This window comes from Staurois parvus, unplaced genomic scaffold, assembly GCF_062004578.1.
Source record: "Staurois parvus isolate SC_StPar_1 unplaced genomic scaffold, SC_StPar_1.0 ptg001192l, whole genome shotgun sequence".
NCBI classification, from domain to species: Eukaryota; Metazoa; Chordata; class Amphibia; order Anura; family Ranidae; genus Staurois; species Staurois parvus.
The window spans coordinates 3,128,673-3,155,549 of record NW_028318988.1 but is presented as its reverse complement, the minus strand read 5'-3'; positions in this window follow the sequence as shown (position 1 = coordinate 3,155,549).

Here is a 26,877-nt window from a genome sequence, read left to right as displayed (position 1 = left end):
AGACTCTGGACCTGGCAGCAGCATGAGGAGGCGGTATATAGGGGCCTATGGCAGATTAGGGGCCTGGCAGCAGCTATAGGAGGCCCGTAATCTGCCAGCACCCTATGTCAAAAAATTCTACACACCAGCAGTGTGTGAGGAGACCTGAAAGTGGCACATGGCAGAGTGTGGCGATGGAGACAGCAGCAATGGGAGGCCGTACAGGGACCCATGAGAGACTCTGGACCTGGCAGCAGCATGAGGAGGCGGTATATAGGGGCCTATGGCAGATTAGGGGCCTGGCAGCAGCTATGGGAGGCCCGTAATCTGCCAGCACCCTATGTCAAAAAATTCTACACACCAGCAGTGTGTGAGGAGACCTGAAAGTGGCACATGGCAGAGTGTGGCGATGGAGACAGCAGCAATGGGAGGCCGTACAGGGACCCATGAGAGACTCTGGACCTGGCAGCAGCATGAGGAGGCGGTATATAGGGGCCTATGGCAGATTAGGGGCCTGGCAGCAGCTATGGGAGGCCCGTAATCTGCCAGCACCCTATGTCAAAAAATTCTACACACCAGCAGTGTGTGAGGAGACCTGAAAGTGGCACATGGCAGAGTGTGGCGATGGAGACAGCAGCAATAGGAGGCCGTACAGGGACCCATGAGAGACTCTGGACCTGGCAGCAGCATGAGGAGGTGGTATATAGGGGCCTATGGCAGATTAGGGGCCTGGCAGCAGCAATGGGAGGCCCGTAATCTGCCAGCACCGTATGTCAAAAAATTCTACACACCAGCAGTGTGTGAGGAGACCTGAAAGTGGCACATGGCAGAGTGTGGCGATGGAGACAGCAGCAATGGGAGGCCGTACAGGGACCCATGAGAGACTCTGGACCTGGCAGCAGCATGAGGAGGCGGTATATAGGGGCCTATGGCAGATTAGGGGCCTGGCAGCAGCTATGGGAGGCCCGTAATCTGCCAGCACCCTATGTCAAAAAATTCAACACACCAGCAGTGTGTGAGGGGACCTCAAAGTGGCACATGTTTGAGGCATGATTCATGGCGGATTTAGTCAGTTGTGTCAGGAACTGGTGGTTTGAAATCCAGACTAATCCACGCCTGATTCATTTTCACAAACGTGAGTCTCTCCACACTTTGGGTGGACAGTCGTGTCCTCCGCGGAGTTACAATACCTCCTGCCGCACTAAACACGCGCTCCGATGCCACGCTACTGGCCGGGCATGACAGCCTTTCAAGGGCAAATTCAGCTAGTTGGGGCCAAAGGTCAAGTTTCGTTGACCAGTAGTCAAGGGGATTGTCTACCTCGGTTGGCAGGGTGCTGTCCAAGTAGGCCCAAGCCTGTTGTTTGAGGTCCTGCTCCAGGTCCACCTGATGCTGCTGCTGCTGCTGCTGCTGCGGCTGGTTAGTAGTTTCCTCACTGCGCTGGTGAAGAAAGCTACTCATCATCGACTGCAGACTGAGGCAGCCGCTGCTGGTGGAGCTGCCACTGCTCCTACCACCCCACCCCTCCCCTGCTGCCATGGCAGCGGAACGCGAGCGCACAGGGCCCACAGTGTCTGAGGATGGACGTTGGCGCAGAAAGGCAGAGACCAGCTGACTACATAGGTGGTTTTTATAGTACGTTATTTTGGCCTCCCTCTCAGCAGGTGTGAAAAAGGCCACCATTTTTGAACGGTAGCGAGGGTCCAACAAGGTGGACAGCCAAAAGTCATCCCTCTGTCTGATGGTTATTATTCGGCTGTCGCTACGCAAGCAAGCGAGCATGCTATGGGCCATTTGTGCCAAGGAATGCGAGGGACTCCCTGCCTCCATCTCCACAGCATACTGCCACGGTGCGTCTGGGTCCTCTGTCTCCTCCTGCTCCTCCTCTACCAGATGCTCCTGCTCCTCCACTCCTGTCCGCTGAGTGGAAAAACCACCCATTTCACTCAATAATTCCTGAGCACCAATGTCCTCCTCTACCTCCTCCTCTTCTTCCTGTCCTGCCCCCACAGGGGTCATGTGGCGTTGAGATCGGTGCGCCACGTCTACCGCACCCTGACCAGCCATTGTTAACAGCATTTGTTCCAGGACGTGCAACAGAGGAATGATGTCGTTCATCCCATAGTCCTGCCGACTCACGAATAGCGTGGCCTCCTCAAAGGGCCTGAGCAAGCGGCAGGTGTCACGCATGAGCTGCCAATGGCTGACATCGAAGTTACACAGGGGAGTACCTTTATCCGCTTGTAACATCAGGAAATCGGTGATGGCCTTTCGCTGTTCGTAAAGGCGGTCTACCATGTGTAGGGTTGAATTCCACCTTGTTGCAACGTCGCAGATCAGGCGATGCTGTGGAATTCCGTTCTGCCGCTGCAGCTCAAGGAGGGTGTGCTTTGCGGTGTAGGAATGGCTGAAATGCATGCAAAGTTTACGTGACATTTTAAGGATGTCTTGCAGTGGGATGGTGGATTTTAGGAACCGCTTGACAACCAGATTGAACACGTGAGCCATGCATGGCGCATGGCACAACCTTACTTGACGCAGAGCAGACACCATGTTCTTTCCGTTGTCGGACAACATGGTTCCCATTTTCAGTTTGCGCGGAGACAGCCATCTGTCGATTTCTCTGTTCATTACACTGAGAAGTTCCTCCCCTGTGTGACTACGTTCGCCTGGACCTGGCAGCAGCATGAGGAGGTGGTATAGGGGCCCATGGCAGATTAGGGGCCTGGCAACAGCAATAGGAGGCCCATAATCTGCCAGCACCCTATATCAAAAAATTCAACACACCAGCAGTGTGAGGAGACCTGAAAGTGGCACATGGCATGAGACACTGTGGACCTGGCAGCAGCATGAGGAGGCGGTATATAGGGGCCCATGGCAGATTAGGGGCCTGGCAGCATCTATGGGAGGCCCGTAATCTGCCAGCACCCTATGTCAAAAAATTCAACACACCAGCAGTGTGTGAGGAGACCTGAAAGTGGCACATGGCAGAGTGTGGCGATGGAGACAGCAGCAATGGGAGGCCGTACAGGGACCCATGAGAGACTCTGGACCTGGCAGCAGCATGAGGAGGCGGTATATAGGGGCCTATGGCAGATTAGGGGCCTGGCAGCAGCTATAGGAGGCCCGTAATCTGCCAGCACCCTATGTCAAAAAATTCTACACACCAGCAGTGTGAGGAGACCTGAAAGTGGCACATGGCAGAGTGTGGCGATGGAGACAGCAGCAATGGGAGGCCGTACAGGGACCCATGAGAGACTCTGGACTTGGCAGCAGCATGAGGAGGCGGTATAGGGGCCCATGGCAGATTAGGGGCCTGGCAGCAGCAATGGGAGGCCCGTAATCTGCCAGCACCCTATGTCAAAAAATTCTACACACCAGCAGTGTGTGAGGAGACCTGAAAGTGGCACATGGCAGAGTGTGGCGATGGAGACAGCAGCAATGGGAGGCCGTACAGGGACCCATGAGAGACTCTGGACCTGGCAGCAGCATGAGGAGGTGGTATATAGGGGCCTATGGCAGATTAGGGGCCTGGCAGCAGCTATAGGAGGCCCATAATCTGCCAGCACCCTATGTCAAAAAATTCAACACACCAGCAGTGTGAGGAGAGCTGAAAGTGGCACATGGCATGAGACACTGTGGACCTGGCAGCAGCATGAGGAGGCGGTATATAGGGGCCCATGGCAGATTAGGGGCCTGGCAGCAGCTATGGGAGGCCCGTAATCTGCCAGCACCCTATGTCAAAAAATTCAACACACCAACAGTGTGTGAGGAGACCTGAAAGTGGCACATGGCAGAGTGTGGCGATGGAGACAGCAGCAATGGGAGGCCGTACAGGGACCCATGAGAGACTCTGGACTTGGCAGCAGCATGAGGAGGCGGTATATAGGGGCCCATGGCAGATTAGGGGCCTGGCAGCAGCTATGGGAGGCCCGTAATCTGCCAGCACCTTATGTCAAAAAATTCTACACACCAGCAGTGTGTGAGGAGACCTGAAAGTGGCACATGGCAGAGTGTGGCGATGGAGACAGCAGCAATGGGAGGCCGTACAGGGACCCATGAGAGACTCTGGACCTGGCAGCAGCATGAGGAGGCGGTATATAGGGGCCTATGGCAGATTAGGGGCCTGGCAGCAGCTAAAGGAGGCCCGTAATCTGCCATCACCCTATGTCAAAAAATTCTACACACCAGCAGTGTGAGGAGACCTGAAAGTGGCACATGGCAGAGTGTGGCGATGGAGACAGCAGCAATGGGAGGCCGTACAGGGACCCATGAGAGACTCTGGACTTGGCAGCAGCATGAGGAGGCGGTATAGGGGCCCATGGCAGATTAGGGGCCTGGCAGCAGCAATGGGAGGCCCATAATCTGCCAGCACCCTATGTCAAAAAATTCTACACACCAGCAGTGTGTGAGGAGACCTGAAAGTGGCACATGGCAGAGTGTGGCGATGGAGACAGCAGCAATGGGAGGCCGTACAGGGACCCATGAGAGACTCTGGACCTGGCAGCAGCATGAGGAGGCGGTATATAGGGGCCTATGGCAGATTAGGGGCCTGGCAGCAGCTATGGGAGGCCCGTAATCTGCCAGCACCCTATGTCAAGAAATTCTACACACCAGCAGTGTGAGGAGACCTGAAAGTGGCACATGGCAGAGTGTGGCGATGGAGACAGCAGCAATGGGAGGCCGTACAGGGACCCATGAGAGACTCTGGAATTGGCAGCAGCATGAGGAGGCGGTATAGGGGCCCATGGCAGATTAGGGGCCTGGCAGCAGCAATGGGAGGCCCGTAATCTGCCAGCACCCTATGTCAAAAAATTCTACACACCAGCAGTGTGTGAGGAGACCTGAAAGTGGCACATGGCAGAGTGTGGCGATGGAGACAGCAGCAATGGGAGGCCGTACAGGGACCCATGAGAGACTCTGGACCTGGCAGCAGCATGAGGAGGCGGTATATATTGGCCTATGGCAGATTAGGGGCCTGGCAGCAGCTATAGGAGGCCCGTAATCTGCCAGCACCCTATGTCAAAAAATTCTACACACCAGCAGTGTGAGGAGACCTGAAAGTGGCACATGGCAGAGTGTGGCGATGGAGACAGCAGCAATGGGAGGCCGTACAGGGACCCATGAGAGACTCTGGACCTGGCAGCAGCATGAGGAGGCGGTATATAGGGGCCTATGGCAGATTAGGGGCCTGGCAGCAGCTATAGGAGGCCCGTAATCTGCCATCACCCTATGTCAAAAAATTCTACACACCAGCAGTGTGAGGAGACCTGAAAGTGGCACATGGCAGAGTGTGGCGATGGAGACAGCAGCAATGGGAGGCCGTACAGGGACCCATGAGAGACTCTGGACTTGGCAGCAGCATGAGGAGGCGGTATAGGGGCCCATGGCAGATTAGGGGCCTGGCAGCAGCAATGGGAGGCCCGTAATCTGCCAGCACCCTATGTCAAAAAATTCTACACACCAGCAGTGTGTGAGGAGACCTGAAAGTGGCACATGGCAGAGTGTGGCGATGGAGACAGCAGCAATGGGAGGCCGTACAGGGACCCATGAGAGACTCTGGACCTGGCAGCAGCATGAGGAGGCGGTATATAGGGGCCTATTGCAGATTAGGGGCCTGGCAGCAGCTATGGGAGGCCCGTAATCTGCCAGCACCCTATGTCAAGAAATTCTACACACCAGCAGTGTGTGAGGAGACCTGAAAGTGGCACATGGCAGAGTGTGGCGATGGAGACAGCAGCAATGGGAGGCCGTACAGGGACCCATGAGAGACTCTGGACCTGGCAGCAGCATGAGGAGGCGGTATATAGGGGCCTATGGCAGATTAGGGGCCTGGCAGCAGCTATGGGAGGCCCGTAATCTGCCAGCACCCTATGTCAAAAAATTCTACACACCAGCAGTGTGTGAGGAGACCTGAAAGTGGCACATGGCAGAGTGTGGCGATGGAGACAGCAGCAATGGGAGGCCGTACAGGGACCCATGAGAGACTCTGGACTTGGCAGCAGCATGAGGAGGCGGTATAGGGGCCCATGGCAGATTAGGGGCCTGGCAGCAGCAATGGGAGGCCCGTAATCTGCCAGCACCCTATGTCAAAAAATTCTACACACCAGCAGTGTGTGAGGAGACCTGAAAGTGGCACATGGCAGAGTGTGGCGATGGAGACAGCAGCAATGGGAGGCCGTACAGGGACCCATGAGAGACTCTGGACCTGGCAGCAGCATGAGGAGGCGGTATATAGGGGCCTATGGCAGATTAGGGGCCTGGCAGCAGCTATGGGAGGCCCGTAATCTGCCAGCACCCTATGTCAAAAAATTCTACACACCAGCAGTGTGTGAGGAGACCTGAAAGTGGCACATGGCAGAGTGTGGCGATGGAGACAGCAGCAATTGGAGGCCGTACAGGGACCCATGAGAGACTCTGGACCTGGCAGCAGCATGAGGAGGCGGTATATAGGGGCCTATGGCAGATTAGGGGCCTGGCAGCAGCTATAGGAGGCCCATAATCTGCCAGCACCCTATGTCAAAAAATTCAACACACCAGCAGTGTGAGGAGACCTGAAAGTGGCACATGGCATGAATACGCTGTAGTCCCAACATGGGCCCCCTGGCCACGCTTGACTTTCTGGCCACATAGTCGACATACGGCTACGTTTACTTCCTCGGGCGGCTTGACGAAAAATTGCCACACCGCCGAGTAGGAAACTTTGCCCCCGATACTCCTCACTGGCTGACTGCTGCTTCCTCCGTGCACACCGGCACCACTACTGGCCGTGGTGGTAGGCTGCAGTGGAGCTGGTGCTCTACTCCGTGGCCGTTTGGCTCCACTGACACTGCTTCCACTGACACTGCTGCGACCCTGCTGCTGTCTCCTGGGCAACCCACCGACTGTTTCGCTCACTGCCAAGCTGCCACCCTCTTCTCCTGATGATGCGGAAGAAATTGCCTGATGACGACGAGGCTGCCAAGTGCGATCAACCTCCTCATCATCAAGTAGGGTCTCCGCCTCACTACTAGCCCCCTCGGCTGCGTCTGGGTCAGGAGACAGACCTGTCTCTAGACCGGCTACCGGGCCACTCTCCTCGCCACTACTTCTTCGCCTGGCTGCTGAAAAGGCGGATGTCTCCCCCCGTTCCTGACCGCCCTCTGTTAGCTCTTCCTCACTGTACAGTGGGGCTGAGCCCACAGCATGCGATACTTCGCTTGGTGAGGGAACACCAAAGGACAGGGGCAGGTAGAGGACACCTGATTTCAGTGGGCTTGCTCCCGGGCCATGCCAACTAACGGTTGTGTCTGACGTACCCACCGACCGTTGGCTGTAGGTGTCAGAGGTGACCTGGGAAGAGGAAGACGACCGAGCCAACCAATCGATGATGGCAGGGTTGTCGGTGGAGACACGACCGCTGGATGACACCGGGAGCACTGGCCTCTGGCTGCGAATAGTGCTGCCTCGACCCCTTCCTCTGCTGCCACGTCTGCTCGCTCCTAAAACATTGCCTCCTCTGCCACTCCTCTGCATGTTGTCTGACATACTCTTTAATTAAACGATTATGTGTCCCTGAGTAACAATTCTGTGTCCCTGAGTAACAATTCTGTGTCTGTGCGAGTAACAATTCTGTGGCCCTAAGTAACAGTTCTGTGGCCCTCAGTAACAATTCTGTGTCTGTGCGAGTAACAATTCTGTGGCCCTAAGTAACAGTTCTGTGGCCCTCAGTAACAATTCTGTGTCCCTGATTAACGTTTCTGTGGCCCCAAGTAACAGTTCTGTGGCCCTCAGTAACAATTCTGTGTCTGTGCGAGTAACAATTCTGTGTCTGTGCGAGTAACAATTCTGTGGCCCTAAGTAACAGTTCTGTGGCCCTCAGTAACAGTTCTGTGTCCCTGAGTAACAATTCTGTGTCTGTGCGAGTAAGAATTCTGTGTCTGTGCGAGTAACAATTCTGTGGCCCTAAGTAACAGTTCTGTGGCCCTCAGTAACAGTTCTGTGTCCCTGAGTAACAATTCTGTGTCTGTGCGAGTAACAATTCTGTGTCTGTGCGAGTAACAATTCTGTGGCCCTAAGTAACAGTTCTGTGGCCCTCAGTAACAGTTCTGTGTCCCTGAGTAACAATTCTGTGTCTGTGCGAGTAACAATTCTGTGGCCCTAAGTAACAGTTCTGTGGCCCTCAGTAACAATTCTGTGTCCCTGATTAACGTTTCTGTGGCCCCAAGTAACAGTTCTGTGGCCCTCAGTAACAATTCTGTGTCTGTGCGAGTAACAATTCTGTGTCTGTGCGAGTAACAATTCTGTGGCCCTAAGTAACAGTTCTGTGGCCCTCAGTAACAATTCTGTGTCCCTGATTAACGTTTCTGTGGCCCCAAGTAACAGTTCTGTGGCCCTCAGTAACAATTCTGTGTCTGTGCGAGTAACAATTCTGTGTCTGTGCGAGTAACAATTCTGTGGCCCTAAGTAACAGTTCTGTGGCCCTCAGTAACAGTTCTGTGTCCCTGAGTAACAATTCTGTGTCTGTGCGAGTAAGAATTCTGTGTCTGTGCGAGTAACAATTCTGTGGCCCTAAGTAACAGTTCTGTGGCCCTCAGTAACAGTTCTGTGGCCCTCAGTAACAGTTCTGTGTCCCTGAGTAACAATTCTGTGTCTGTGCGAGTAACAATTCTGTGGCCCTAAGTAACAGTTCTGTGGCCCTCAGTAACAATTCTGTGTCCCTGATTAACGTTTCTGTGGCCCCAAGTAACAGTTCTGTGGCCCTCAGTAACAATTCTGTGTCTGTGCGAGTAACAATTCTGTGTCTGTGCGAGTAACAATTCTGTGGCCCTAACTAACAGTTCTGTGGCCCTCAGTAACAATTCTGTGTCTGTGCGAGTAACAATTCTGTGTCTGTGCGAGTAACAATTCTGTGTCTGTGCGAGTAACAATTTTGTGGCCCTAAGTAACGGTTATGTGGCCCTCAGTAACAGTTCTGTGTCCCTATGTAACAATTCTGTGTCTGTGCGAGTAACAATTCTGTGGCCCTAAGTAACGGTTCTGTGGCCCTCAATAACAGTTCTGTGTCCCTGTGTAACAATTCTGTGTCTGTGCGAGTAACAATTCTGTGGCCCTAAGTAACAGTTCTGTGGCCCTCAGTAATAATTCTGTGTCTGTGCGAGTAACAATTCTGTGGCCCTAACTAACAATTCTGTGGCCCTAAGTAACAGTTCTGTGTCCCTGAGTAACAATTCTGTGTCTGTGCGAGTAAGAATTCTGTGTCTGTGCGAGTAACAATTCTGTGGCCCTAAGTAACAGTTCTGTGGCCCTCAGTAACAGTTCTGTGTCCCTGAGTAACAATTCTGTGTCTGTGCGAGTAACAATTCTGTGTCTGTGCGATTAACAATTCTGTGTCTGTGCGAGTAACAATTCTGTGTCTGTGCGAGTAACAATTCTGTGGCCCTAAGTAACGGTTCTGTGGCCCTCAGTAACAGTTCTGTGTCCCTGTGTAACAATTCTGTGTCTGTGCGAGTAACAATTCTGTGGCCCTAAGTAACAGTTCTGTGGCCCTCAGTAACAATTCTGTGTCTGTGCGAGTAACAATTCTGTGTCTGTGCGAGTAACAATTCTGTGGCCCTAAGTAACAGTTCTGTGGCCCTCAGTAACAATTCTGTGTCTGTGCGAGTAACAATTCATACTCAGTAACAATTCTGTGGCCCTAAGTAACGGTTCTGTGGCCCTCAGTAACAGTTCTGTGTCCCTGTGTAACAATTCTGTGTCTGTGCGAGTAACAATTCTGTGGCCCTAAGTAACAGTTCTGTGGCCCTCAGTAACAATTCTGTGTCTGTGCGAGTAACAATTCTGTGTCTGTGCGAGTAACAATTCTGTGGCCCTAAGTAACAGTTCTGTGGCCCTCAGTAACAATTCTGTGTCTGTCCCTAAGTAACAATTCTGTGGCCCTAACTAAAGTTTCTGTGGCTCTAAGTAACAATTCTCTGGCACTCAGTAACAATTCTGTCTGTCCCTGAGTAACAATTCTGTGGCCCTAATAACGTTTCTGTGGCCCTAAGTAACAATTATCTGGCACTCTGTAACAATTCTGTCTGTCCCTGAGTAACAATTCTGTGGCCCTAATAACGTTTCTGTGGCCCTAAGTAACAATTCTCTGGCACTCAGTAACAATTCTGTCTGTCCCTGAGTAACAATTCTGTGGCCCTAATAACGTTTCTGTGGCCCTAAGTAACAATTCTCTGGCACTCAGTAACAATTCTGTCTGTCCCTGAGTATGAATTCTGTGTCCCTAACTAGCGTTTCTTTGTCCCTAAGTAACGATTCTGTGGCCCTAATTAACAAATCTGTGTCCCTGAGTAATAGTTCTCTGTCCCTAAGTATCGTTTCTCTGTCCCCAAGTATCGTTTCTGTGGCCCTAACTCTGTCCCTGTCCCTAATACAGAGCGGTCTGCCTCTGTTCAATGACTGCAGGCAAATGAAAAATTCCAAAATGGCCGCTATTTATAGCTCGACCATTACACAGTGCTAGCTGGCTGGCTGCTGATTGGCTGATGCGATCACATGTCGTTGAGGAATGCATTATGGGTCAGCGCGCCTTGTCTGCGCGCCTTCCCAGACATCCCCGCTCCGTCGCCGCACATGTCAGCCGCCATTTTCGGAAAAATTTCAATTCGCGCGTCCGAATTAGGCTATTTTTCGGATTCGGCGTGAATCGAAATTTTTCCGATATTCGACTCGAATTCCACTTCGGCTACTTCGATTCGCTCATCTCTAGTTGTATTCGTCTACACCAGTGGTCGGCAAGCCGCGGCTCGCGAGCCACATGCGGCTCTTTACAAGCTTAAATGCGGCTCTTCTGTGTGCCGGGCGCCCGCTCCCCTCCCTCCCCTCCCTCCCCTCCCTCCTCTCGGACGGGCGTGTGCCGGGCGGCCGCCCCCTCACCTCCCCTCCCCTCCCTCCTCTCGGACGGCCGCCCGCTCCCCTCCCTCCTCTCGGGCGGCCGCCCCAAAAGTCAGGACTCTGCAGCTGTCAGGATGTAGGCGGGGCAGCCAGGATGTAGGCGGGGCAGCGTGACGAACTCCTCTCCTCTCACAGTCCACCCTGAAGACCAGAACGGCGCGGGAAGCACGGCGAGAGGAACGCGCGGAGCAAAGGTAAGTGAATTGACACAGTTCTGTGGCCCTCAGTAACAGTTCTGTGTCCCTGAGTAACAATTCTGTGTCTGTGCGAGTAAGAATTCTGTGTCTGTGCGAGTAACAATTCTGTGGCCCTAAGTAACAGTTCTGTGGCCCTCAGTAACAGTTCTGTGTCCCTGAGTAACAATTCTGTGTCTGTGCGAGTAACAATTCTGTGTCTGTGCGAGTAACAATTCTGTGGCCCTAAGTAACAGTTCTGTGGCCCTCAGTAACAGTTCTGTGTCCCTGAGTAACAATTCTGTGTCTGTGCGAGTAACAATTCTGTGGCCCTAAGTAACAGTTCTGTGGCCCTCAGTAACAATTCTGTGTCCCTGATTAACGTTTCTGTGGCCCCAAGTAACAGTTCTGTGGCCCTCAGTAACAATTCTGTGTCTGTGCGAGTAACAATTCTGTGTCTGTGCGAGTAACAATTCTGTGGCCCTAAGTAACAGTTCTGTGGCCCTCAGTAACAATTCTGTGTCCCTGATTAACGTTTCTGTGGCCCCAAGTAACAGTTCTGTGGCCCTCAGTAACAATTCTGTGTCTGTGCGAGTAACAATTCTGTGTCTGTGCGAGTAACAATTCTGTGGCCCTAAGTAACAGTTCTGTGGCCCTCAGTAACAGTTCTGTGTCCCTGAGTAACAATTCTGTGTCTGTGCGAGTAAGAATTCTGTGTCTGTGCGAGTAACAATTCTGTGGCCCTAAGTAACAGTTCTGTGGCCCTCAGTAACAGTTCTGTGGCCCTCAGTAACAGTTCTGTGTCCCTGAGTAACAATTCTGTGTCTGTGCGAGTAACAATTCTGTGGCCCTAAGTAACAGTTCTGTGGCCCTCAGTAACAATTCTGTGTCCCTGATTAACGTTTCTGTGGCCCCAAGTAACAGTTCTGTGGCCCTCAGTAACAATTCTGTGTCTGTGCGAGTAACAATTCTGTGTCTGTGCGAGTAACAATTCTGTGGCCCTAACTAACAGTTCTGTGGCCCTCAGTAACAATTCTGTGTCTGTGCGAGTAACAATTCTGTGTCTGTGCGAGTAACAATTCTGTGTCTGTGCGAGTAACAATTTTGTGGCCCTAAGTAACGGTTCTGTGGCCCTCAGTAACAGTTCTGTGTCCCTATGTAACAATTCTGTGTCTGTGCGAGTAACAATTCTGTGGCCCTAAGTAACGGTTCTGTGGCCCTCAATAACAGTTCTGTGTCCCTGTGTAACAATTCTGTGTCTGTGCGAGTAACAATTCTGTGGCCCTAAGTAACAGTTCTGTGGCCCTCAATAATAATTCTGTGTCTGTGCGAGTAACAATTCTGTGGCCCTAACTAACAATTCTGTGGCCCCAAGTAACAGTTCTGTGTCCCTGAGTAACAATTCTGTGTCTGTGCGAGTAAGAATTCTGTGTCTGTGCGAGTAACAATTCTGTGGCCCTAAGTAACAGTTCTGTGGCCCTCAGTAACAGTTCTGTGTCCCTGAGTAACAATTCTGTGTCTGTGCGAGTAACAATTCTGTGTCTGTGCGATTAACAATTCTGTGTCTGTGCGAGTAACAATTCTGTGTCTGTGCGAGTAACAATTCTGTGGCCCTAAGTAACGGTTCTGTGGCCCTCAGTAACAGTTCTGTGTCCCTGTGTAACAATTCTGTGTCTGTGCGAGTAACAATTCTGTGGCCCTAAGTAACAGTTCTGTGGCCCTCAGTAACAATTCTGTGTCTGTGCGAGTAACAATTCTGTGTCTGTGCGAGTAACAATTCTGTGGCCCTAAGTAACAGTTCTGTGGCCCTCAGTAACAATTCTGTGTCTGTGCGAGTAACAATTCATACTCAGTAACAATTCTGTGGCCCTAAGTAACGGTTCTGTGGCCCTCAGTAACAGTTCTGTGTCCCTGTGTAACAATTCTGTGTCTGTGCGAGTAACAATTCTGTGGCCCTAAGTAACAGTTCTGTGGCCCTCAGTAACAATTCTGTGTCTGTGCGAGTAACAATTCTGTGTCTGTGCGAGTAACAATTCTGTGGCCCTAAGTAACAGTTCTGTGGCCCTCAGTAACAATTCTGTGTCTGTCCCTGAGTAACAATTCTGTGGCCCTAACTAAAGTTTCTGTGGCTCTAAGTAACAATTCTCTGGCACTCAGTAACAATTCTGTCTGTCCCTGAGTAACAATTCTGTGGCCCTAATAACGTTTCTGTGGCCCTAAGTAACAATTATCTGGCACTCTGTAACAATTCTGTCTGTCCCTGAGTAACAATTCTGTGGCCCTAATAACGTTTCTGTGGCCCTAAGTAACAATTCTCTGGCACTCAGTAACAATTCTGTCTGTCCCTGAGTAACAATTCTGTGGCCCTAATAACGTTTCTGTGGCCCTAAGTAACAATTCTCTGGCACTCAGTAACAATTCTGTCTGTCCCTGAGTATGAATTCTGTGTCCCTAACTAGCGTTTCTTTGTCCCTAAGTAACGATTCTGTGGCCCTAATTAACAAATCTGTGTCCCTGAGTAATAGTTCTCTGTCCCTAAGTATCGTTTCTCTGTCCCCAAGTATCGTTTCTGTGGCCCTAACTCTGTCCCTGTCCCTAATACAGAGCGGTCTGCCTCTGTTCAATGACTGCAGGCAAATGAAAAATTCCAAAATGGCCGCTATTTATAGCTCGACCATTACACAGTGCTAGCTGGCTGGCTGCTGATTGGCTGATGCGATCACATGTCGTTGAGGAATGCATTATGGGTCAGCGCGCCTTGTCTGCGCGCCTTCCCAGACATCCCCGCTCCGTCGCCGCACATGTCAGCCGCCATTTTCGGAAAAATTTCAATTCGCGCGTCCGAATTAGGCTATTTTTCGGATTCGGCGTGAATCGAAATTTTTCCGATATTCGACTCGAATTCCACTTCGGCTACTTCGATTCGCTCATCTCTAGTTGTATTCGTCTACACCAGTGGTCGGCAAGCCGCGGCTCGCGAGCCACATGCGGCTCTTTACAAGCTTAAATGCGGCTCTTCTGTGTGCCGGGCGCCCGCTCCCCTCCCTCCCCTCCCTCCCCTCCCTCCTCTCGGACGGGCGTGTGCCGGGCGGCCGCCCCCTCACCTCCCCTCCCCTCCCTCCTCTCGGACGGCCGCCCGCTCCCCTCCCTCCTCTCGGGCGGCCGCCCCAAAAGTCAGGACTCTGCAGCTGTCAGGATGTAGGCGGGGCAGCCAGGATGTAGGCGGGGCAGCGTGACGAACTCCTCTCCTCTCACAGTCCACCCTGAAGACCAGAACGGCGCGGGAAGCACGGCGAGAGGAACGCGCGGAGCAAAGGTAAGTGAATTGACACAGTTCTGTGGCCCTCAGTAACAGTTCTGTGTCCCTGAGTAACAATTCTGTGTCTGTGCGAGTAAGAATTCTGTGTCTGTGCGAGTAACAATTCTGTGGCCCTAAGTAACAGTTCTGTGGCCCTCAGTAACAGTTCTGTGTCCCTGAGTAACAATTCTGTGTCTGTGCGAGTAACAATTCTGTGTCTGTGCGAGTAACAATTCTGTGGCCCTAAGTAACAGTTCTGTGGCCCTCAGTAACAGTTCTGTGTCCCTGAGTAACAATTCTGTGTCTGTGCGAGTAACAATTCTGTGGCCCTAAGTAACAGTTCTGTGGCCCTCAGTAACAATTCTGTGTCCCTGATTAACGTTTCTGTGGCCCCAAGTAACAGTTCTGTGGCCCTCAGTAACAATTCTGTGTCTGTGCGAGTAACAATTCTGTGTCTGTGCGAGTAACAATTCTGTAACAATTCTCACAGTCCACCCTGAAGACCAGAACGGCGCGGGAAGCACGGCGAGAGGAACGCGCGGAGCAAAGGTAAGTGAATTGACACAGGGGGGACTTACTATATGGGGGATGAATTACTATATGGGGGACTTACTATATGGGAGGGACTTACTATATGGGGGGGGACTTACTATATGGGGGATGAATTACTATATGGGGGACTTACTATATGGGGGGGGACTTACTATATGGGGGGGGACTTACTATATGGGGGACTTACTATATGGGGGGGGACTTACTATATGGGGGATGAATTACTATATGGGGGACTTACTATATGGGGGGGGACTTACTATATGGGGGGGACTTACTATATGGGGGGGGACTTACTATATGGGGGACTTACTATATGGGGGATGAATTACTATATGGGAGATGAATTACTATATGGGAGATGAATTACTATATGGGGGATGAATTACTATATGGGAGATGAATTACTATATGGGAGATGAATTACTATATGGGGGATGAATTACTATATGGGGGATGAATTACTATGGGGGATGAATTACTATATGGGGGATGAATTACTATATGGGGGATGAATTACTATGGGGGATGAATTACTATGGGGGGGATGAATTACTATGGGGGGGATGAATTACTATATGGGGGATGAATTACTATGGGGGATGAATTACTATGGGGGGATGAATTACTATGGGGGATGAATTACTATATGGGGGATGAATTACTATATGGGGGATGAATTACTATGGGGGATGAATTACTATGGGGGATGAATTACTATGGGGGATAAATTACTATATGGGGGATGAATTACTATATGGGGGAGTAATTACTATGGGGGATGAATTACTATATGGGGGATGAATTGCTATGGGGGATGAATTGCTATATGGGGGATGAATTGCTATATGGGGGATGAATTACTATGGGGGATGAATTACTATATGGGGGATGAATTACTCTATGGGGGATGAATTACTATGGGGGATGAATTACTATATGGGAGATGTATTTTCAGTTTTAAAAATGTGGCTCTCAAAATAAATTTCAATCGTGGTTTTGGCGAGATTTGGCTCAGTTGAAAAAAAAGGTTGCCCACCACTGGTCTAGACAGCTTTCATTTCTGATACATGAAGAAAAATTCATTATTGCTTGAATGAACAATATAAAATGTTCAGATTTTACACTAGAAAAGAGTAATAAACACAAATAATATTTTTTTTTACCATTTTGTTTGTAAAGAAAATAAACTGTCATTGTTTAAATTTTTTTGGTATTTTTTTAATTATTTGATACTGGTGCCCAATTACTGATCATGCTACATTATAAAACAATAATAAAGCACTAATATCAATACATAATAATAAAAAAAATTCCTCCAAATTGTAAAATATTAAATTGCATGTTTTTTCCCCTTATTTTGGTATATTCTGCTGTGATTTTAGTTTTTTGGGGGCAACTAAAAAAAAAGGAATGACAATAGCAACTTGATTTTTTTTTACCACTGGGTTCATCGTTGTGTACTGTCTGTAATGATGAGCCAAAACCAAAAATAGGTTTAAAAAAACACAAGGGAAAGAAGATAGATTTTTAAACACAATTTTAATTTTTTTTAAATTTAATTTTATACTTTCATTTATCACATCATCCATGATCATTGACCATACATGATGTGATAAAGTAATTAAAAAAAAACTATTTAAAAAAATGAAATTTTTCCTACTTTTCTCTTTATCTTTTTGTCTATCTCTACTTTAAGTTTTATTTTCTTATTTATGGTGCATTTTATTGGTATTTGAGCTTTTGAAACAACAGGAAAAAAGGCACAAAATCTTTAATTTTTTTAAATGTTGTAATCGTCTAGACAGCTTTCATTTCTGATACATGAAGAAAAATTCATTATTGCTTGAATGAACAATATAAAATGTTCAGATTTTACCATGTAAAAGAGTAATAAACACAAATAAAACTTTTTTTTACTGGTTTCTTTGAAAAGAAAATACACTGTCATTGTTTAAATTTTTTTGGTATTTTTTTTTTCTTTGATACTGGTGCCCAATTACTGATCATGCTACATTATAAAACAATAATCAAGCACTAATATCAATACATAATAATAAAAAAAATTCCTCCAAATTGTAAAATGTTAAATTGCATGCTTTTCCCCCTTATTTTGGTATGTTCTGCTGTGATTTTAGTTTTTTTTTGGGCAACTAGAAAAAAAGGAATGAAAATAGTAACTTGATTTTTTTTTTTACCATTGGGTTCATCGTTGTGTACTGTCTGTAATGATGAGTCAAAACCAAAAATATGTTTAAAAAACGCAAGGGAAAGAGGATGGATTTTTAACCCCTTCCCGCCGGCGCCTCCTGGCCCTTTAAGAGTTTCAGAAGCTGGGAGGCGGGACAGGCGGGACGGGGTTTAGAGATCATGTGACTGCTGTGACGTCATCACGGCGGTCATATGATCGAGAAAGTTCCCGATCGAAAGAGCAGACTGGAACCTTTCTGTGAGCACTGGACATGTGTGCTGGGAGCGTGCAGGGTGTGCGCTCTCAGCACATATGTTTTTTGTTAATTGCACGCAAATGTGCGGCCGCTCGGCCTCTAGGCCCAGATGCCGGGAGGCAGCACATTTGTGTGCTGCCGGCGTGAGGAGGTTAAACACAATTTTCATTTTTTTTTTAATTTAATTTTATAATTTCATTTATCACATCATGCATGATCATGATCATTGACCATACATAATGTGATAAAGTAATTAAAAAAAAACTATTAAAAAAATTTAAATTTTCTTACTTTTCTCTTTATCTTTTTGTCTATCTCTACTTTAAGTTTCATTTTCTTATTTATGGTGTATTTTATTTTTATTTGAGCTTTTGAAACAACAGGAAAAGAGGCACAAAATCTTAAATATTTTTTTAATTATTAACTAAATAAATATATAGATAAATAAATATTAGACAAAAGAGCAACGTTAACTATAAAAAGTGAAAAAAAACCCGTAATGGAGAAACATTTTTTAGGGATTTTTTTTATCACTTCATGTAGAATCAGTAATCCATTACATAAAAAAATGTAAATATCTACAGTATATACTTTTCCTTTCTTCACTTATTAATGATATATTTTGCGATTGTATCATTTATTTTCAGGTAACAGACATAAAAAATAACATTTAAAAATGTTCACTCTAGAGATTGTAGTGATTCTAGAGATTGTAATTTTTTAAAAAATAAAAGACATTCCAGGGGCGGACCGATAACTCATGGGGCCCCCGAGCAATAGGGGATCATGGGGCCCCCGGGCAATAGGGGATCATGAGGCCCCTGTGTCCTTGCCCAAACTCAAAAAAGCCTATGAAAAAGGTACCAGGGCATCTCATGGGGCCCCCTACTGACCCCGGGCCCTCGGGCACTGCCCGAGTTTCCAAATGGTCAGTCCGCCCCTGCTCCGGACTGTTAGTTGGGAGGATGGGGGTGGGGAAGCTTACAGGGAATTGTACATGATACGGGGGAGGTGTGGGGGGAAACAGTCATTTGTGCTTGGCATGAGAGGGGGCTATTTGTGCTGGAAAGGGTAATGGAGGTTGGGGGAATTTCTGCTAGAAGGAGTAATAGGGGGATTTGAGCCAGGAGAGGGCTTGGTGGGGAATTTGTGTGCCTATTTGTGCTAAGAGGGGGCAGGGGATGTGGGCTAAGAGGGGGCAGGGGATCTGAAAAGGGAAAGGAGCTGTGATGGGAAGGGTACTTTGGAGGGGGTTGTGCTAGGATGAGGAATTTAGGGGAGGGGGATTAGCAGGGAGATTTGTGCTAGAAGAGGAAACTGGGGGGATTTGTGCTAGGAGGGGGATTAACAGGAGATTTGTGCTAGAAGGGGAGATTGGGGGGATTTGTGCTTGGAGGGGGATTAGCAGGGAGATTTGTGCTAGAAGGGGAGATTTGGGGGATTTGTGCTGGGGGGGGGGGGTATTAACAGGAGATTTGTGCTAGAAGAGGAAACTGGGGGGATTTGTGCTAGGAGGGGGATTAACAGGAGATTTGTGCTAGAAGGGGAGATTGGGGGGATTTGAGCTAGGAGGGGGATTAACAGTAGATTTGTGCTAGAAGGGGAGATTGGGGGGATTTGTGCAAGGAGGGGGATTAACAGGAGATTTGTGCTAGAAGGGGAGATTGGGGGAATTTGTGCTAGGAGGAGGATTAGCAGGGAGATTTGTGCTAGAAGGGGAGATTTGGGGGATTTGTGCTAGGGGCGGGGATTAACAGGAGATTTGTGCTAGAAGAGGAAACTGGGGGGATTTGTGCTAGGAGGGGGATTAACAGGAGATTTGTGCTAGAAGGGGAGATTGGGGGGATTTGTACTAGGAAGGGGATTAACAGGGGATTTGTGCTAGAAGGGGAGATTGGGGGGATTTGTGCTTGGAGGGGGATTAGCAGGGAGATTTGTGCTAGAAGGGGAGATTTGGGGGATTTGTGCTGGGGGGGGGATTAACAGGAGATTTGTGCTAGAAGAGAAAACTGGGGGGATTTGTGCTAGGAGGGGGATTAACAGGAGATTTGTGCTAGAAGGGGAGATTGGGGGGATTTGTGCTAGGAGGGGGATTAACAGGAGATTTGTGCTAGAAGGGGAGATTGGGGGGATTTGTGCTAGGAGGGGGATTAGCAGGGAGGTTTGTGCTAGAAGGGGAGATTTGGGGGATTTGTACTGGCAGGGGGATTAACCTTCCTGGTGATAATCCCGAGTGTGACATGGTGTTAATTTCAGTACCAAAAGCGGTAACCTCGAGCAACACTCAGGATTACCGCAAGGAAGGTTAATCCCCCTTCCAGCACAAATCCCACCAATCTCCCCTTCTAGCACAAATCTCCCTGCTAATCCCCCTCCTAGCACAAATCTCCCCAATCTCCCCTTCTAGCACAATCCCTTGAGTCTTACCTTGTCCTGCGCTCCCGCGAGGTCCTCCCGCTGTGTCCTCCGGCCATGTCCGTTAGCCGATGCCGGCATCTGTCTTCCGGGTTCCATGTTCTGCGAGCGTCGGGATGTATGGGGGCGGAACCGTCAGGAGATTAAAAAAAGTGAAAATTTTACATACGTACAATACATTGTAATTAGAGATGAGCGAATCGAACATGACGAAGTGGAATTCGTCCCGAAGATTTGGAAAAATTCTATTCGCGACGAATCCAAAGATTAGCAAACTTCGGATGCACGAATCGAATTTTCCCAAAAATGGCGGCGACATGTGTGGCGACGGAGAAAATGGACAGAGAAGATGGGGCGGGGATCTCTGGGAAGGCGCGCAGACAAGGCGCGCTGACCCATAATGCATTCATGACATGTGATCGCATTAGCCAATCAGCAGCCAGCCAGCACTGTGTAATGGTGGAGCTATAAATCGCGGCCATCTTAGAATTCTCCATTAGCCTCCGGTCATTCAAGAGAGACAGACCTGTGTGTATTAAGGGACAGAGTTAGGGCCACAGAGACTTTAGGGCCACAGAATCGTTACTCAGGGACACAGAATCGTTACTCAGGGACACAGAATCGTTACTCAGGGACACAGAATCGTTACTTAGGGCCACAGCTATCAAAGAATCGAAAATTTAAAGTGACATACACCCTTTTTTTTTTGGTGGCTGTCGTGCACAGTTGGTGCTGCAGTTTGCCGATTGTGCAAAATAAACTGACTTTCTGCTTCACAACCACTATTGTACGTTCAAAGAGTTAGATCCATTTACATGCCGGATGGCGGTAATATTTTTTGGGTGATTAGTGCATTCCAGTGACATAAACGTACAGTTTCCAGCCAACGGCAAGCTGCAATTGACCGATTGTGCTAAATAAACTGACTTTCTGCTTCACAACCACTATTGTACGTTCAAAGAGTTAGATCCATTTACACGCCGGGTGGCGGTAATATTTTTTGGGTGATTAGTGCATTCCAGTGACATAAACGTACAGTTTACAGCCAACGGCAAGCTGCAATTGACCGATTGTGCTAAATAAACTGACTTTCTGCTTCACAACCACTATTGTACGTTCAAAGAGTTAGATCCATTTACACGCCGGGTGGCGGTAATATTTTTTGCGTGATTAGTGCATTCCAGTGACATAAACGTACAGTTTCCAGCCAACGGCAAGCTGCAATTGACCGATTGTGCTAAATAAACTGACTTTCTGCTTCACAACCACTATTGTACGTTCAAAGAGTTAGATCCATTTACACGCCGGGTGGCGGTAATATTTTTTGGGTGATTAGTGCATTCCAGTGACATAAACGTACAGTTTCCAGCCAACGGCAAGCTGCAATTGACCGATTGTGCTAAATAAACTGACTTTCTGCTTCACAACCACTATTGTACGTTCAAAGAGTTAGATCCATTTACACGCCGGGTGGCGGTAATATTTTTTGGGTGATTAGTGCATTCCAGTGACATAAACGTACAGTTTCCAGCCAACGGCAAGCTGCAATTGACCGATTGTGCTAAATAAACTGACTTTCTGCTTCACAACCACTATTGTACGTTCAAAGAGTTAAATCCATTTACACGCCGGCTGGCGGTAATATTTTTTGGGTGATTAGTGCATTCCAGTGACAGAAACGTACAGTTTCCAGCCAACGGCAAGCTGCAATGGACCGATTGTGCTAAATAAACTGACTTTCTGCTTCACAACCACTATTGTACGTTCAAAGAGTTAAATCCATTTACACGCCGGCTGGCGGTAATATTTTTTGGGTGATTAGTGCATTCCAGTGACAGAAACGTACAGTTTACAGCCAACGGCAAGCTGCAATTGACCGATTGTGTACAATAAACTGACTTTCTGCTTCACAACCACTATTGTACGTTCAAAGAGTTAAATCCATTTACACGCCGGCTGGCGGTAATATTTTTTGGGTGATTAGTGCATTCCAGTGACCTAAACGTACAGTTTCCAGCCAACGGCAAGCTGCAATTGACCGATTGTGTACAATAAACTGACTTTCTGCTTCACAACCACTATTGTACGTTCAAAGAGTTAAATCCATATACACGCCGGGTGGCGGTAATATTTTTTGGGTGATTAGTGCATTCCAGTGACATAAACGTACAGTTTACAGCCAACGGCAAGCTGCAATTGACCGATTGTGCTAAATAAACTGACTTTCTGCTTCACAACCACTATTGTACGTTCAAAGAGTTAGATCCATTTACACGCCGGGTGGCGGTAATATTTTTTGGGTGATTAGTGCATTCCAGTGACATAAACGTACAGTTTACAGCCAACGGCAAGCTGCAATTGACCGATTGTGCTAAATAAACTGACTTTCTGCTTCACAACCACTATTGTACGTTCAAAGAGTTAAATCCATTTACACGCCGGCTGGCGGTAATATTTTTTGGGTGAAATTCACACCAGATGCTGTGCTTTAAGAAGGAGATTCCCCCTACCTTAGAGAGATCTTCCCTCACACCCCTTTGAGGTTTATTTACTAAAGGCAAATAGACTGTGAACTTTGAAAGTGCAGTTGCACTCTACAAGTGCAGTAGCTACAGAGATTAGTAAATGAAGCAAAGCTTGACTTTGCAAAGAATACCTAATCACATGCAAGGAAGAAAAAACAGTTTTTCCTGCACATAATTGGATGAGGGTAGTCAACAGACCTTCCCCTCATTTACTAAGCTATGGAGCAAATGCATTTCCAACCACAAAGTCTATCTGCTTTTATGAGTTTTCAACAATTGTTCCAAAAACTTCCTGTGCAGGCACTTCTCCGCAGCTGTGCTCCAACTCTATTTCTCTATTTTCTTATACTTTCCCCTCTAATTCAACACAGCTGTCCCCTGACCCACCACCCCCACTTCCCCGCTCAGTCCATTACTGCTGGTCCTTTCTCCTCACTCCCTACCAACACTGCTGTCCCCTGCTCCTCACTCCCAACCATCACTGCTCTCCCCTGCTTCTCACTTCCAACCAACACTGCTGTCCCCTGCTCCTCATTCCCAACCAACACTTCTCTTCCCTGCTCCTTATTCCCAACCAACACTTCTGTCCTCTTCTTCTCAGTCGCAATCAGTACTGCTTTCCCCTGCTCCTCACTTCCAACCAACACTGTTCTCCCCTGCTTCTCATTCCCAACCAACACTTCTCTTCCCTGCTCCTTACTCCCAACCAACACTTCTGTCCTCTTCTCCTCATATCCAACCAACACTGATGTCCCTACTCCTCAGTCACAATCAGTACTGCTTTCCCCTGCTCCTCACTTCCAACCAACACTGCTGTCCCCTGCTCCTCACTCCCAACCATCACTGCTCTCCCTGCTCCTCACTCCCAACAAACACTGCTGTCCCTGCTCCTCACTCCCAACCATCACTGCTCTCTCTGCTCCTCACTCCCAACAAACACTGCTGTCCCTGCTCCTCACTCCCAACCATCACTGCTCTCCCTGCTCCTCACTCCCAACCATCACTGCTCTCCCCTGCTCCTCACTCCCAACAAACACTGCTGTCCCCTGCTCCTCACTCCCAACCATCACTGCTCTCCCCTGCTCCTCACTCCCAACAAACACTGCTCTCCCCTGCTCCTCACTCCCAACCATCACTGCTCTCCCCTGCTCCTCACTCCCAAAAAAACACGATTTCTTCTACAATGAAGAAGGTATGGCCTTCGAAACGGGTCAGCTGAACTGAGTGTCTACCCCCCACGATGGGACTCGTGCTGGCTCCTTATCTTTGAAGTCCCTGTGAGGACTTACATGCCTGATTTTATTCGCTGTTTGTGAGTACCTTTTCTTATTGATAAATTTTTGTTTATTGAGGTAATGCGCAAGGTCTGTGCGCTTCTCGTTTTTGTTTCCCTCACTCCCAACCAACACTGATGTCCCCTGCTCCTCATTCCCAACCAACACTTCTCTTCCCTGCTCCTTACTCCCAACCAACACTTCTGTCCTCTTCTCCTCATTTCCAACCAACACTGATGTCCCTAATCCCCAGTCGCAAACAGTGCTGCTTTCCCCTGCTCCTCACTCCCAACCAACACTGCTGTCCCCTGCTCCTCATTCCCAACCATCATTGCTCTCCCCTGCTCCTCACTCCTAACCAACACTGATGTCCCCTGCTTCTCATTCCCAACCAACACTTCTCTTCCCTGCTCCTTACTCCCAACCAACACTTCTGTCCTCTTCTCCTCATTTCCAACCAACACTGATGTCCCTACTCCTCAGTTGCAATCAGTACTGCTTTCCCTTGCTCCTCACTCCCAACCAACACTGCTGTCCCCTGCTCCTCATTCCCAACCAACACTGCTCTTCCCTGCTCCTTACTCCCAACCAACACTTTTGTCCTCTTCTCCTCATTTCCAACCAACACTGATGTGCCCTGCTCCTCACTCACAATCAGTGCTGCTTTCCTCTGCTCCTCACTCCCAACCAACACTGCTGTCCTCCTCACAGAAACTAATGGCGGAAAAGCTTCCTCCACTCCATACTTCTGAACTTTGAATTAAAGTGAAATTCTACTCAAATTCTAACTAAAACTAAATCCATCTCCATCCCCAAAACTGTGCTGCTGCTGCTGCTTGCATGCTCCATGAATGGAGGTGTGCTGACAGCTCTACGATTATGTCAGCACATCTTCTTTTAGCTTACAGAAACTAACAGTGTCAACAGCTTAGCAGAATAAATAGATGCAAAACCAGATGCAGCACCCTCCAGGTTAGCTAGATACGCTGTTTGTTGTTTTCTTTTTAAGCAGAGGCTGAGTAGCAGCCTGGGATGAGTCAGCCTGTGAGTGAGGCAGAAGTTCACCTCAGAACAGGCTAGGGACATTCTAAGGTCAGAGCTTCTGGAGTCCTCCCACCTCTCCAGAAAAATGATCATCATCTTTGATCGGCTATCCACAATAGAAGTTAAACTAACAGGTCTGTAGTAACTTGGTAAAGACTTTGACCCTTTTTAAAGCTAGCCACTTGCGGACCAGTGACATGGATATCTGTACATCGCTGGACTTTAAGCAGTTATACCGGGATGATGCCTGCAACTGCAGGCATTGTCCTGATACTTTTCATTAGAGCTGGAAGTCGGCTCTCTTGTAAAAGCTAACAAGCCGCTCAATTACTTTTAAAAGCAGCAGAAGGGGACATCCCGCCAACCGGAGACCGGAGCGACCAGCCAGATGGCTGGACAGCCCATCAAGGCCCGCATCAGCTTTGATCGGCTATCCACTATAGTAACCCGGAAGTGATGGCCTGACATTACTTCCCGTTCACTCAGAACTAAATAGCGCCATTTAAAAAAAAATGTAAAGCATTCAAAAACACTGATGTTGTGTGTTTTTTGAATGCTTTTAAGTGCAGAAGAGGGATTTGGGGTCTTATTGATTCCTGATCCCTCTATAAAGAATACCTGTCACATGCCTATTGCAGTCACAAGGGATGTTTACATTCCTTGTAACAGCAATAAAAGTGATAAAAATATGTAAAATAGTGTAAAAGTAAAATAAATTAATAATTTAAAAAATTTAAAGTGCCCCCATCCCCCCCGTGCTTGCGCTCAAACAGTGATTGTTCCACATATGAGGTATCACTTCAAGCATCAGATCATGGGCAGTAATCCTAGCACCAGATCTCCTCTGTAAATTTAAAATGGTAACCTGTAAAGGCTTTTAAAGCGTTGCCTATGGATAATAAAATTGACATCTTTGTCGCCGGTGTGTTTGAAAAATCGCTGCGCAAATACCTTGTGATATAAAAAATGCAAAACCCATAATTTTATTCTCTAGGGTCTCTACTTTTATATATATATATGTATATATATATATATATATATCAGGGGCGGAAACTTGCCCAAACTCAAAAAAGCCTATGAAAAAGGTACCAGGGGCATCTCATGGGGCCCCCTACTGACCCCAGGCCCTCGGGCAGCAGTGCCTGAGTTTCCAAATGGTCAGTCCGCCCCTGATATATATATATATATATATATATATATATAATGTTTGGAGGTTCTAAATCATTTTCGAGCAAAAAATACATATTTTTACAAAACAAAAGTGTCAGAAAAGGCCTGGAGGTCAAATGGATAAGCACCACAGGCACCACATTGGCCTTCCACCAATCCAGTGGTACTATGCCAGTCGTTAGTCCCTAAAGTTTAGAAACAATGGCATTGAAATGACAGAGTTGAGATCCTTTAAGATTTGTGGGTATATGCCATCTGCTCCAGGTGCTTTATTCACTTTTATTCTCTCTAAATATTTATGGGCCATATATTGAGCCATAGTGGTTTATTTGGGGCTGTATCAATCTCATCCCCATTATGGACATGAACTCTCCCACACAGAGCTGAAGAAGGCATTTAACCAATTCAATACCGGGCAATTTTACACCTTCCTGCCCAGGCCATTTTTCAGGTTTCAGCGCTCTCACACTTTGAATGACAATTGCGCGGTCATACAACATTGTACCCAAACTAAAATTTTATAATTTTCTTCACACAACTAGAGCTTTCTTTTGGTGGTATTTAATCATCGCTGGGGTTTTTATTTTTGCTAATATTGATCAATCCTGAAGTACTGACGGCCAATCTAATTTCTTGAGGTCCAAGAATGTCAGAACAGTACAGATATCCCCCAAATGACCCCTTTTTGCAAAGTAGACAGTCCGACGTACTTCATAAGAGGCATGGCGAGTTTTTTGAAGTTGTATTTTTTTTGTCATAATTTTTCGGAAAATGAAAAAATAAAAAAAATGATTTTCATATAACTGGCATGGCGGTGATCAGGGACACTGACTGGTGACAGTGTGAAAAAAAAAAATATATATATATATTTTTTTTTTATTACAATTTTTTTTTCTTTTTTTTAAGATTTTTTTTTCATATTTCACTATGTCCAAAGTAGTACAATGTTACCATAGTAACATTGTACTACTTTGGGGAAGTGATCAGTATTTTTTTTTTTTACACAATTTGTTTATAGCAAAATATTACTATACTATACTATTTATTACTTTGCTATAAGCAAGCATTTAC